The sequence below is a fragment of the Saccopteryx bilineata genome, chromosome X, assembly GCF_036850765.1.
Source record: "Saccopteryx bilineata isolate mSacBil1 chromosome X, mSacBil1_pri_phased_curated, whole genome shotgun sequence".
NCBI classification, from domain to species: Eukaryota; Metazoa; Chordata; class Mammalia; order Chiroptera; family Emballonuridae; genus Saccopteryx; species Saccopteryx bilineata.
In genome coordinates, this window is record NC_089502.1 from 39,640,453 (window position 1) to 39,653,432 (window position 12,980).

Sequence of the window (12,980 nt, forward strand, 5' to 3'; positions counted from 1 at the left end):
TAGGCTGGAGGGACAATGTAAGAAGAGAGGCTTACCAGAGCCCAAGGTCCAGGATCACTAAAAGGAACCTGGAACCAAGGTGGTCTTGTCCAATGGGAGGTGGAACCATGGAATAGACACAGATGTTCTTATGTTTAGAGGTCATTAGAGGCAGATAGAACAGGGAGTAAAGAACTTGCCTTCATGAATTGTCACTAATACCCTTTTGCTGTAGGAGCCAATTTCTTAGGAGACCTCACTATTGACTGGGGTCAGAGAATAATTCTAATGGTAAAGAATACTATTATTCAAGTGGAATATTGCTGCTTTTGCAATAATATCCCAGCTGCAATAACTACTGCTAACAAAATCAATCAGGGAACTTTTCTGTCTCTGAGGGCTTGACAGTCACCTGATCTCTCACTAGAAAGCCAAGTTTGTATCTTTGCTTTGGAGTGTATTATTCAAAGTTCTCTACATTTCATTTACCTGTCACCATCTGCAGATGGGTGGCCATGTGCATCCATTAAATTAGCTTACAGTCATCCTTCCATGCTATATCTCCTACACACAGCAGGTACATTTGTTTCTGAAACTTGTGGGCATGAGATTCACACAGAGAAAGGCACTGTACTCCTCCCAAAGCCATGCCTCCTTTAAGAGAAATACATTTTTCATTTGACATTTCCACCACTCTAATAGCTGGCCAGAACCTAGAGGATATACAGGCCAAACAACAGGACTTCTAGGCTTTTATTCTGGTAGGCTTAGGATGAGAATAAGAAGGAAGTTGATCAGTTTCTTAGTCCAGATAAAGCCTTTACTCTTGCCTGTACACCCAACTGAAGAATGGTGATTTGAAGCCCTTAAGAAAGATGGTCAGCTTGATAGCATTTCTGTTTGCTCCCCTGCATATTTCGTCAATCTCTGTGTCTTCTTAGTTGCATTTTAACTGGCCCAATTACCTAAAAGTTATTAAAGGTGTGTGGAAATGGTTAATGTTTACTATGTTGCCATGTGTTTTAAAAGTTTATTGTATGACCATGCTACTGCAGTTACCTGTCTTGAGACTAAGGAATGAATTTAGGCTTTATACCCCGCCACCATCTTCTAATCTTTTTTCTTAGCTGCTATCAGACTCCATTTTTATTGGCTGAAGCTGGCTACTACTGGCTCTTGAGAGCTAAGTGTGCACATATCTTTCTAACTTTGTATTCAGTAATGCCACATTGGTGACTTGATATTATTCATAATAGGAGTATTTATACCATAAAAATTCTCAAACACTACAAATTAGTGTGTTCATCTCGGGATAACCAGTTGTTACACATTGACCACCAAATTACTGCTTTTACCTTACCTCCCAATCTTTCACAAGTCCTATTTGGTTTTCTGGCATAGAACAGGGACTTTTCTTCCTCTGAACCAGCAATTTTTAAGGGAGTTGCTTAAGGGGACTTCTTTTTTAATTCAAGTAATCACATCAAGGGTCAAGGGTCATCCCATGTCTTTGGCTTGTCCAGGTATAAGAGATATACCTCTGATCAGAACTATGGTAATCCCTCTGGCTCAGCTTGTCAGAAAAAAAGGTATCAGACAAACTTTAAATTCTACTTGACTCCTTGGACCTTTTATTTGCATTTCCCAGAGGAGGATTGTGGCAGTGGTGTACACTGACACTGTCATTCCCAAATGACAGTGCAGCATCAGATCTGTAAAGTTTCAGTATCCAACCCTAAGCCTTTGCTTCCAAAGTTCCACTCCTGTAAGAAATCACTGATGCTTGCTAGTCATAATCCTACTTTCCATGGAAGACATTCTGTTTTAGGATTGTAAGAAACTTTGGACATATTACATATCTGGTCTCTTGATTAGCAGATAACAAAATGATAACAAATGCTCACATTATAGTAGGTATGTACTAATCACTATTCTAAGTATTTTATATATATTAGTAATTTAATCCTTACATAACCTTAAAATACATACTATTATATCCCCATTTTATAGATGAAGACACCAAATTATAAAAAGTTTAATTAACTTGCCTAAGGTCACATCATCAATAAGCAGCAGAATCAAGATGTAGACCTAGATAGCTGGCCTCTAGATCTTATGTTCTATGCTCTACTATGTATATTATACTACCTTCTAACACAATAATGTGGGAAAGTCTCCTGTTGTGGCATAATAGTGCATCCCTCAACAAAGCAAACATCTCTTTTGCACTTGGAGAATCTTTTCTGAGCATTGGATTTCTGTCCTGCTAGTGAATTTCACTTCTTGCATGGAGCTGCTATGAAATATTTCCTCATGAGCACAGTTCTGAGATTATCTCACATGTTTAAATCCCATGCCCCTTCCTCAGAATTTCAAAACTGGCAGACCCAAAGTTAGAACCCATTAAGGCTCAACCACTATTTTCCAGTGGAGCCATTGACATTTCTCCTTCAACTCACACTAAAATCAGCTGAATGTGATCCAAGATGGCAGCAGAGTAGGTGAATGTTATACTCACTTCCACCTAGAACCAAAGTGGAGTTAAAACTAAATTTAAGAAAAAACATTCTGAATAACCAGCTCAAGACTAAGAGATGAGGAGAGTTATAACCAAGGATTCACAGAACAAATTACATCAAGACTGGTGAGGAGAGTGAAGATGCAAAAAGGGCTGTCCCCAATCCCACAGTCAGTGGCTATTTGAAAGGGATATCTTAGTTTCAGGAGATTCCCCCTAAGATGTTTGGGGCCTAAACCCCAAACTGGATTTCCCGGCCCAGAGCACCAGAAGAAAGCACTGGCATAGCATTTGGCTGTGGAAAGCAGTAAAGTTTCTGTCTGCCAGAAAGACATGAGAGTTTGCAGAGATGCAGGCATCCTCTTAAAGAACCAACATAAAAAATTCTCATTTGCAGCCACTTACTCTGGACTCAGGTGGAGGGAGGGCTGAGTGGACTAGAATGCCATGAGGAGAATCTGAGGTTTAAGGCTCCTGGGAGAGACAAGGTGGCAAGGGTAGAGCCACCAGGATGTCTGTTTATACACATTCTCAAATGCTACAGTTGCCATCATTCTTAGGTGGAACAATCCCCTCTGTAAGCACAAGCCTGATGAAAAACAATTGCCCTACCCTCAGGACATCTTCTCACACTCTGAGGAAATTTGGCACTGCTAAGGAGACAAAAGCTTTAGCCAGGTGTAGATGTCTGAACAGACAAAGGGGGTGTCAGTAACTCAACTGTCTGGCATTGAGGTAGGAGCAATTCTCCCCCACTTTCCCATAGAACTGACTGGCACTTTTCCCTCATGAGAGATTCAGTAGAACAGCCCTCCTGGCTGCTGGCTCACCCAAACTCTGTGCTCCAGAGCACACCTATCTTTGTCGGACTCCTAGTGGCTCCATTCTACTGGGATCAGGGGAAAATCTGGGAAAGACAGACCTGTGGCACTGAGGTCAAGGCCATACCTACCATCTTCTTTGAGGAATGGTAAGAATATGCCCCTCAGGGGAAATTCATAAGCCCCATCCTCCTCACTCCACCAGAGGCTCTTTCAATGACTGAGCCTACCAAGCAGCCAATAGGCAGAGGTATTCGAAAGCTGATCTTGGGGTGATTTGAGACTTTTGCTAATCTTCCCCCAGGCTTGGTGCTGATAAAAGCCAATCCTAGTGTGCAGCTTAGTCCTTCCCATGCACACTTAAGCCCAACAGAGGCAGCCACAAACTGTGGCTTGCTTGTAATACCAAACAGGTTGCTGAGGACCAATCATAGGCAGCATATTACATTGTACTATACCAGGTTACCTCCCAAGAGGCCCAGAATCAACACACCTTGTGAATCCTTTCAGACAATATTACAGCTGGATTCAATTAGCTTTGCAAGCAGTATATCCAAGGGAGGCACCAAACCCAGCTGGGGTGAATTCCGCTTCCTATGATTAGAATCTGCACAGCTGGTCACATGCTTTGGTTAAGGTAAACCCTCACAGTCAGCCAATCTGTGGGTTGATTTCATGCACAAAAGGGCCAGTAGCAATTAAGACTCAACTACAATAGAAGAGATGACATAACCCACACAAAGGATAATCCTGGAACATCCAGTTCAGGTGAACAAGGAGACTGCACCCAACAGAAAACCTACTACATAAGGCCACACCTCAAAAACTAGGAATCATAGCAGTTCTATATAATACACAGAAACAAACACAAAGAGTCATCTAAAGTGGGGATAAAAAGAAATAGGCCACAAATGACAAAACAGGAGAAATCTCCAGAAAAAGAGCTTAAGTTAAACAGAGATAAGCAATTTATCAGATAGAGAGTTCAAAGTAATTATTATGTGAATGCTCAAGGAACAAAGTGAGAACTTCAACAAAGGAATAACATATTAAAAAAGGACATAGAAAACATAAAAAGGAAAAGTTAGCAATAAAGAATACAATATCTGATATCAAGAAATCACTGGAAGTAATAAACAGTAGGTTGGACAAAGCAGAGGATTAAATCATCAATTGGGAAGATAAAATACAATAAAAAAAGAAATAGAAGCAAAAAGAAAGAAAAGAATTAAAGACAATGAGGATAGCTAAAGGATCTTTGGGACAACATGAACTGTAACAATATCTATATCATAGGGGTATCAGAAGGAGAAGAGAGAAAGAAAGGGATTAAGAATCTACAGTGCTCACAAAAATTAGGGGATCAGGGGATGTGCAGATGCTCTAGTACTTTCAGCTTTTTGTATAGTGCATTTTCACCAATGAAATAAAAGTTGGTTTTGCATCTCATTTGCATAATCAAACAATTTTCTTTGACTTGTTTGCATGTCTTATGTTCTTGTTTAATAAAAAATCAAATGTTTATTTTTATTATTTCATATTCATTTTGAAATATCCTTTAATTTTTGTGAACAGTATATATAAAGATATAAGGACAGAAAACTTCTCTAACCTGACAAAGGAAACACACACACAAGCCCAGGAAGCACAGAAAGTTCCAAACGTGATGGACTCAAAGAGACCCATACCAAGACACATATTTAAAATGGCAAAGGTTAAAGATAAAGAGAGAATCTTAAAAGCAGCAAGAGAAAGCCATTTAGTTACCTACAAGGGAGCACCTATAAAATTGTCAGCTGATTTCTTGCCAGAAACATTTCAGGCCAGTAGGGATTGGCATAAACTATTCAAAGTGATGAAAAGCAAGGACCTACAACCAAGACAACTCTATACAGCAAAGATATCATTTAAAATTGAAGGAGAAATAAAGAGCTTCCCAGACAAGAAAAGTCCAAAGGATTTTGCTACCAACAAGCTAATATTACAAGACATGCTAAGGAGACTGCTCAGAGAAGAATAAGAATAAGGAGAAGGAGAGGGGAAAAAACAGAGGAATATAGATAAAAGAATAAAATGACAATAAATATGTACCAATCAGTCATCACTTCAAAAATAAATGGATAGATAAATTGAAGGGGTCACCAGGGAGAGAAAGGCCAGGGGAAAGGAAGTAAAGAAGGATAAATATATATATTTCACCTAGGTGGGATATAAAATTGAGACTCATGGACACAGACAAAAATAAAGTGGTTACAAATGGGAGGGGGTGAGGTAGGGGAGTTAAGAAGGATATATATACAGTGATGGAAAATGATTTGACTTTGGATGATGGACACACAACACAATCAACAGTTCAAATGCTGTAGAGATGTTCACCTGAAAGATATGTACTCTTATTGATCAATGTCACCCCTTTAAATTTAATTTCTAAATAAATAAATGAATGAATGAATAGATAAATAAATAAAATAAATGAATGGTCTCATTTTTATGTACCACCTATGTATGGACTCATGTAGTTTTTGGTTTTTTCTGATTTACTTATTTCACTCCGTATAATGTTATCAAGATCGAACCATTTTATTGTGAATAATCCGATGTCATCATTTCTTATGGCTGAGTAGTATTCCATAGTGTATATATGCTACATTTCTTTATCCAGTCATCTATTGAAGGGCTTTTTGGTTGTTTCCATGTCTTGGCCACTGTGAACAATGCTGCAATGAACATGGGCTACATGTGTCTTTACATATGGACAAGAGTGTGGTGGTTACTGGGGGGAGAGGGAGGAAGAGTGGAAAGGGAGGGGGAGGGGCACAAAAAACCAGATTGAAGGTGATGGAGGACAATCTGACTTTGGGTGATGGGTATGCAACATAATTGAATGACAAGATAACCTGGAGATGTTTTCTTTGAACATATGTACTCTAATTTATTGATGTCACCTCATTAAAATTAATACAAATTTATAAATAAATAAATAAATAAATAAATAAATAAATAAATGCCACAATGCAAAAAATAGAAAAGAAAATGGCTTAAATGCTCCAATCAAAAGATATAGGGTAGCTGAGTAGATAAGAAAGCTAGACACATATATGTGTTGTCTACAAGAGACCCACCACAGAATGAAAGATACACACAGACTAAAAGTAAAGTGATGGAAATAAAAAAAAGAAGTTGGTACAGCAATACTTATATCTGACAAAATGGACTTTAAAACAAAGATTATAGTAAGAGACAAAAACACTGCATAATGATAAAGGGACCAATCCTACAAGAAGATGTAAGTCTTGTAAAAATATACACATTCAGTGTAAGAGTACCTAAATACAACTATATAAAACAAATCTTGGTGGACATAGACTGAGAGCAATACAGTCATAGTAAGGGATTTAACACATCATTGACATCAAAAGATAGATATTCCACAGCGAAAATCAATAAAGAAATGTCATCCTTAAATAACACATTAGATCAGCTGAATTTAATTGATATCTTTAGAGCATTTTAACATAAAGCAGCAGATTATACTTTTTTATAGTACACATGGGACATTTTCTAGGAAAGAACACTTGTCAGGATACAAACAAGTCTCAATAAATTTAAGATTAAAAGCATATGAAGCATTTCTTTGAACATACTGGCATAAAACTAAAAATCAGTCATAACAAAAAACCCCACAAAAACATGGAGGCTAAATAACATGTTAGTGAACAACATATGGATTAACAATCAGCTTAAGAAAGAAATCCAAAAATACCTTGAAACAAATGAAAATGACAACATAACAACTCAAAATCTAGGGAACACAATAAAAACAGTCTTAAGAGGCAAATTCATAGCAACGCAGATCTACCTCAAGAAACAAGAAAAATATCAAATGAACAATCATCCTTTACACTTAAAGAAACTTGATGTCTGACTTGTGGTGGTACCGTGGATAGAGCATCAACTTGGAATGTTGATGTTGCAAATTTGAAGCCCCAAGGTTGCAGGGCCAAGGTACATATGAAAAGCAACTGCTATGAGCAACTACTATGGGTTGAGGCTTCCAGATCCTCCCAACCACCTACTTCCTCTGTTTCTTTTCTTCTAAAATAATAAAAAATAAAAATAAAATATTTTTAGAAAGAACGTTGAAAAGGACAAAAATGTACAAAGTGAGTAGAAACAAGAAAATAATAAACATCAGAGCAGAAATAAATGAAATACAGTCTAAAAAATACAAAAGATCAGTGAAACCAAGAGCTGGTTTTATGAAAAGATTAACAAGATCAAAACACCTTTAACCAGATTTATTAAGACAAAAAGAGAGTGGACCCAAATAAATAAAATCAGAAATGAAAGAGGAGACGTAACTGAAGTACAGTGATACCAAAACCCTGTCCATAAAACAAGCTTTGCAAGATTTGCAGATGAGTAAAAGAAAAAAGTTCTGTAAAGGCCATAAATGTTCACTAATGTCTAGATGCCAGAAAGCCCTCAGGATGCTGCCTTAACAACCTCTATAAAAGGCCAAGATAATCGAACACATTCTTTTGCTTTTTGTAAAATACTTCGCTGAGCACTGTCTCCCTAGATTGTTCCAATGATAACCAAAAACCTGTTTCCTTTCTGTAAAACAACTTTGCCTCGGTGTTCAACCCCTCCCCTTGCTTGTTTATGCCTATAAAAGCAAATCCCTGAGTTTGTTCAGGGCCTTGTGTTCTTTAGGATTTGAATCCACTTGTGGTCACCAGCATTAAATTAAAGACTCCTTAATTTGGCTACTTAATTGTGTGTCAAAACATTTGTTTCCTTACTGTCCAGATATAACAGTAACAACTGACACCAAAGAAATACAAAGGATTTTAAGAAAATACCATGACCAATTATACGCCAACAAATTCAACAATCTGGACAAAATGGATAAATTCCTAGAAACATATAATATTTGAAACTGAATCAGGAAGAATCAAATAATATGAATAGACTTGTTACAGCTAGTGAAATTAAAACAGTAACCAAAAAACTTTCAATGAATAGTCCCAGACCAAATGGCTTCACTGATAAATTTTACCAAAAATTCTAAGAATAATTAACACCAATCCTTTCAAACTATTTCCAAAAAATTCAAAAGGAGGTAAAACTCCCAAGCTTATTTTACAAGGCTATCATTATCCAAATTGCAAAACCAGAGTAAGATACTGCAAAGAAAGAAAATTATAGGCCAATATTCTTGATGAACACAGAGGCTAAAATCCTTAACAAGATATTAGCAAACCAGATTCAGCAATACCTTAAAAAGGTTACATAACATGATTAAGTGAGATTTATTCCAAGGATGCAAGGTTGGTACAACATTCACAAATTAATAAATGATACATCATACAAACAAAATAAAGGGTAAAAATTACACACTTTTATAAGTAGATGCAGAAAAAGCATTTGAAAAATCTAGCACTTATTTATGATAAAAACTCTCAGCAAAGTGGAAATAGAGTGAATATACCTCGACATAATAAAAAGCATATATGGCAAACCCACTGCCAACATCATACTCAGTGGGCAAAAGCTACAAGTATTTCCCTTAAGATCTGGAACAAAATAGGAATATCCGTTTTTATCACTCTTATTCAAAAACAGTACTAGAAGTCATAACTCAAACAAGAAAAAGAAATAAAAGGCATTCAAATTGGAATAAAAAAGTAAAACTGTCATTATTAGCAGATGACATGATACTGTACATAGAAAACCCTAAAGATTCCACCATAAAAGAACTACAAGAACTGATAAATGAATTCAGTAAAATAGTAGGATACAGAGTAAAGATCCAGAAGTCAGTTTTATTTTTATACATCAATAATCTATCAGAAAAATAAATATTTAACAAACTCATTTATAATTGCTTCAAAGAGAATAAAATACTTAGAAATAAATTTTTAAAAATGTATTTAGGAAATTAAATTTAGTAAGGTGACCTTCGTCAATAAAAGTACATAAGTTTTAGATAAATGTTTCTATAGCATTTGAACTGTTTTGAATATTAACTCCTATCGAAGCCGTTGTTTGCAAATATCATCTCCCATTTAGTTGGCTGCCTATTTGTTTTGTTGTCAGTTACTTTTGCTGTGCAGAAACTTTTTAGTTTGATATAGTCTGATTCATTTATTTTTGCCTTCACTTCCCTTAGCTTTGGTGTCAAATTCATGAATTTTTCTCTATGGCCAAGGTCCATAAGTTTAGTACCTATGTTTTCTTCTATGTAATGTATTGCTTCAGATTTTATATTTAGGTCTTTGATTCATTTTGAATTAATTTTTATGCAGGGGGACAAACTTTAGTTAAGTTTCATTCTTTTGCATGTGGCTTTCCACCTAGGGATAAATTTAACTATCGATGTAAAAGACCTATACTCAAAACATTATAAGACACTGAAGAAAGAATTTGAAGAAGATATAAAGAAGTGAAGCATATACAACGTTCATGGATAAGAAAAATTAACATAATTAAAATATCCATATTACCCAAAGCAATCTATAGATTTAGTGTAATTCCTATCAAGATGCCAATGACATGTTTCACAGAGCTAGAAGAAATAGTCCAAAAAAATTTATATGGAACCACAAAAGATCCTGAATAGCCATAGCATTTTGAGAAGGGAGACCAAAGTCAGAAAAATCATTCAACCTGATATCAAACTCTATTACAAGGCTATAGCAATCAAAACAGCATGATGCTGGCATGAAAACAGACATATAGATCAATGGAATAAAAGAGAGTCAAGAAATCAACCCACACTTATATGGTCAGTTAATATTTGGCAAAAGAGGCAAGGACATACAATTGGGTAAAGACAGCTTATTTAATATATGGTGTTGGGAAAATTGGACAGATACATGTAAAAAGTTAAAATAGGCCCTGGCCGGTTGGCTCAGCGGTAGAGTGTCAGCCTACCGTGCGGAGGACCCGGGTTCGATTCCCGGCCAGGGCACATAGGAGAAGCGCCCATTTGCTTCTCCACCCCTCCGCCGCACTTTCCTCTCTGTCTCTCTCTTCCCCTCCCACAGCCAAGGCTCCATTGGAGCAAAGATGGCCCGGGTGCTGGGGATGGCTCTGTGGCCTCTGCCCCAAGCGCTAGAGTGGCTCTGGTCGCAACATGGCGACACCCAGGAGGGTCGCAACATGGCGACGCCCAGGATGGGCAGAGCATCGCCCCTGGTGGGCAGAGCTTTGCCCCCTGGTGGGTGTGCCAGGTGGATCCCGGTCGGGCGCATGCGGGAGTCTGTCTGACTGTCTCTCCCTGTTTCCAGCTTCAGAAAAAAAAGAAAAAAAAAAAAAGTTAAAATAGACTACCTTTTTACACCATGTACAAAAATAAACTCCAAATTAATTATAGACTTAAATATTAGACTTGAAACCATTTAAATTTTAAAAGAAAACACAGGCAGCAAAATCGTGTGTATTTCTCATAGCCATATAAATCACCCCAGGAAAGGGAAACAAAAGAGAAAATAAACACGTGACTATTATACTAAACTAAAACGTTTTTTGTACAGCAAATGAAACCATCAACAAAATGAAAAGACAACCCACTCAATGGGAGAACATGTTTGCCAATAAGAAAGTGATGTCCAAAATTTATAAAAAACTTAAAAAACTCAATATCAACACACACACACACACACACACACACACACTCCAAAGAAAAATGAGCAAAGAACCTGAAGAGACACTTTTCTTAAGAGGACATACAGATGTTCAATAGACATATAAAAAGATGGTCAACATCACTAATCATAAGAGAAATGCAAATTAAAACTGCCATGAGATATCACCTTGCACCTCTCAGAATGGTTATTATCAATAAATCCACAATCAGCAAGTGTTGGTGAGGATGTGAAGAAAAGGGAACCCTCATGCACTGTTGATAGGAATGCAGATTGGTACAGGCACTGTAGAAAGCAGTATGAAGTTACCACAAAAATAAAAAAGGAAATGCTTTTTTTTTTTAATAATTTTATTTTTTTAATGGGGTGACATCAATAAATCAGGATACATATATTCAAAGATAACAAGTCCAGGTTATCTTGTCGTTCAATTATGTTGCATACCCACCACCCAAAGTCAGATTGTCCTCTGTCACCTTCTATCTTGTTTTCTTTGTGCCCCTCCCCACCCCTTATCCCTCTCCCATTCCCCCCTCCCCCCGTAACCACCACACTCTTACCAATGTCTCTTAGTTTCACTATTATGTCCCACCTACATATGAAATAATACAGTTCCTGTTTTTTTCTGATTTACTTATTTCGCTTCGTATCATGTTATCAAGATTCCACCATTTTGCTGTAAATGTTCTGATGTCATCATTTCTTATGGCTGAGTAGTATTCCATAGTGTATATGTGCCACATCTTTATCCAGTCATCTATTGATGGGCTTTTTGGTTGTTTCCATGTCCTGGCCACTGTGAACAATGCTGCAATAAACATGGGGCTGCATGTGTCTTTACGTATCAATGTTTCTGAGTTTTGGGGATATATACCCAGTAGAGGGATTGCTGGGTCATAAGGTAGTTCTATTTTCAGTTTTTTGAGGAACCACCATACTTTCTTCCATAATGGTTGTACTACTTTACATTCCCACCAACAGTGGATGAGGGTTCCTTTTTCTCCACAGCCTCTCCAACATTTGCTATTACCTGACTTGCTAATAACAGCTAATCGAACAGGTGTGAGGTGGTATCTCATTGCCGTTTTGATTTGCATTTCTCTAATAGCTAAAGAAGATGAGCATCTTTTCATATATCTGTTGGCCATTTGTATTTCTTCCTGGGAGAAGTGTCTATTCATATCCTCTTCCCATTTTTTTATTGGATTGGTTGTTTGTTTGTTGTTGAGTTTTATGAGTTCTTTGTATATTTTGGATATTAGGCCCTTATCTGAGCTGTTGTTTGAAAATATCATTTCCCATTTAGTTGGCTTTCTGTTTATTTTGTTATCAGTTTCTCTTGCTGAGCAAAATCTTCTTAGTCTGATGTAGTCCCATTCATTAATTTTTGCCTTCACTTCTCTTGCCATTGGAGTCAAATTCATAAAATGCTCTTTAAAACCCAGGTCCATGAGTTGAGTACCTATGTCTTCTTCTATGTACTTAATTGTTTCAGGTCTTATGTTTAGATCTTTGATCCATTTTGAGTTAATTTTTGTACAGGGGGAGAGACTGTAGTCCAGTTTCATTCTTTTGCATGTGGCTTTCCAGTTTTCCCAGCACCATTTATTGAAGAGGCTTTCTTTTCTCCATTGTGTGTTGTTGGCCCCTTTATCAAAAATTATTTGACTATATATATGTGGTTTTATTTCTGGACTTTCTGATCTGTTCCATTGGTCTGAGTGTCTATTTTTCTGCCAATACCATGCTGTTTTGATTGTCGTGACCCTATAATAGAGTTTGAAGGCAGGTATTGTTATGCCCCCAGCTTCATTCTTTTTCTTTAGGATTGCTTTGGCTATTCGGGGTTTTTTATAGTTCCATATAAATCTGATGATTTTTTGCTCTATTTCTTTAAAAAATGTCATTGGACGTTTGATGGGAATTGCATTAAATTTGTATATTGCTTTGGGTAATATAGCCATCTTGATTATATTTATTCTTCCTAGCCAAGAACAAGGTATATTCTTC

At 36.9% G+C, this 12,980-nt stretch overlaps 1 non-coding gene across 1 annotated transcript; it reads left to right on the top strand.

Annotated features, from left to right (window-relative positions):
- The first annotated feature begins 10,218 nt into the window (after window positions 1–10,218).
- Window positions 10,219–10,294, top strand: TRNAG-ACC (transfer RNA glycine (anticodon ACC)). Its single transcript has one exon. It is a non-coding gene; the product is annotated as a tRNA-Gly (tRNA).
- Window positions 10,295–12,980: the final 2,686 nt, after the last annotated feature.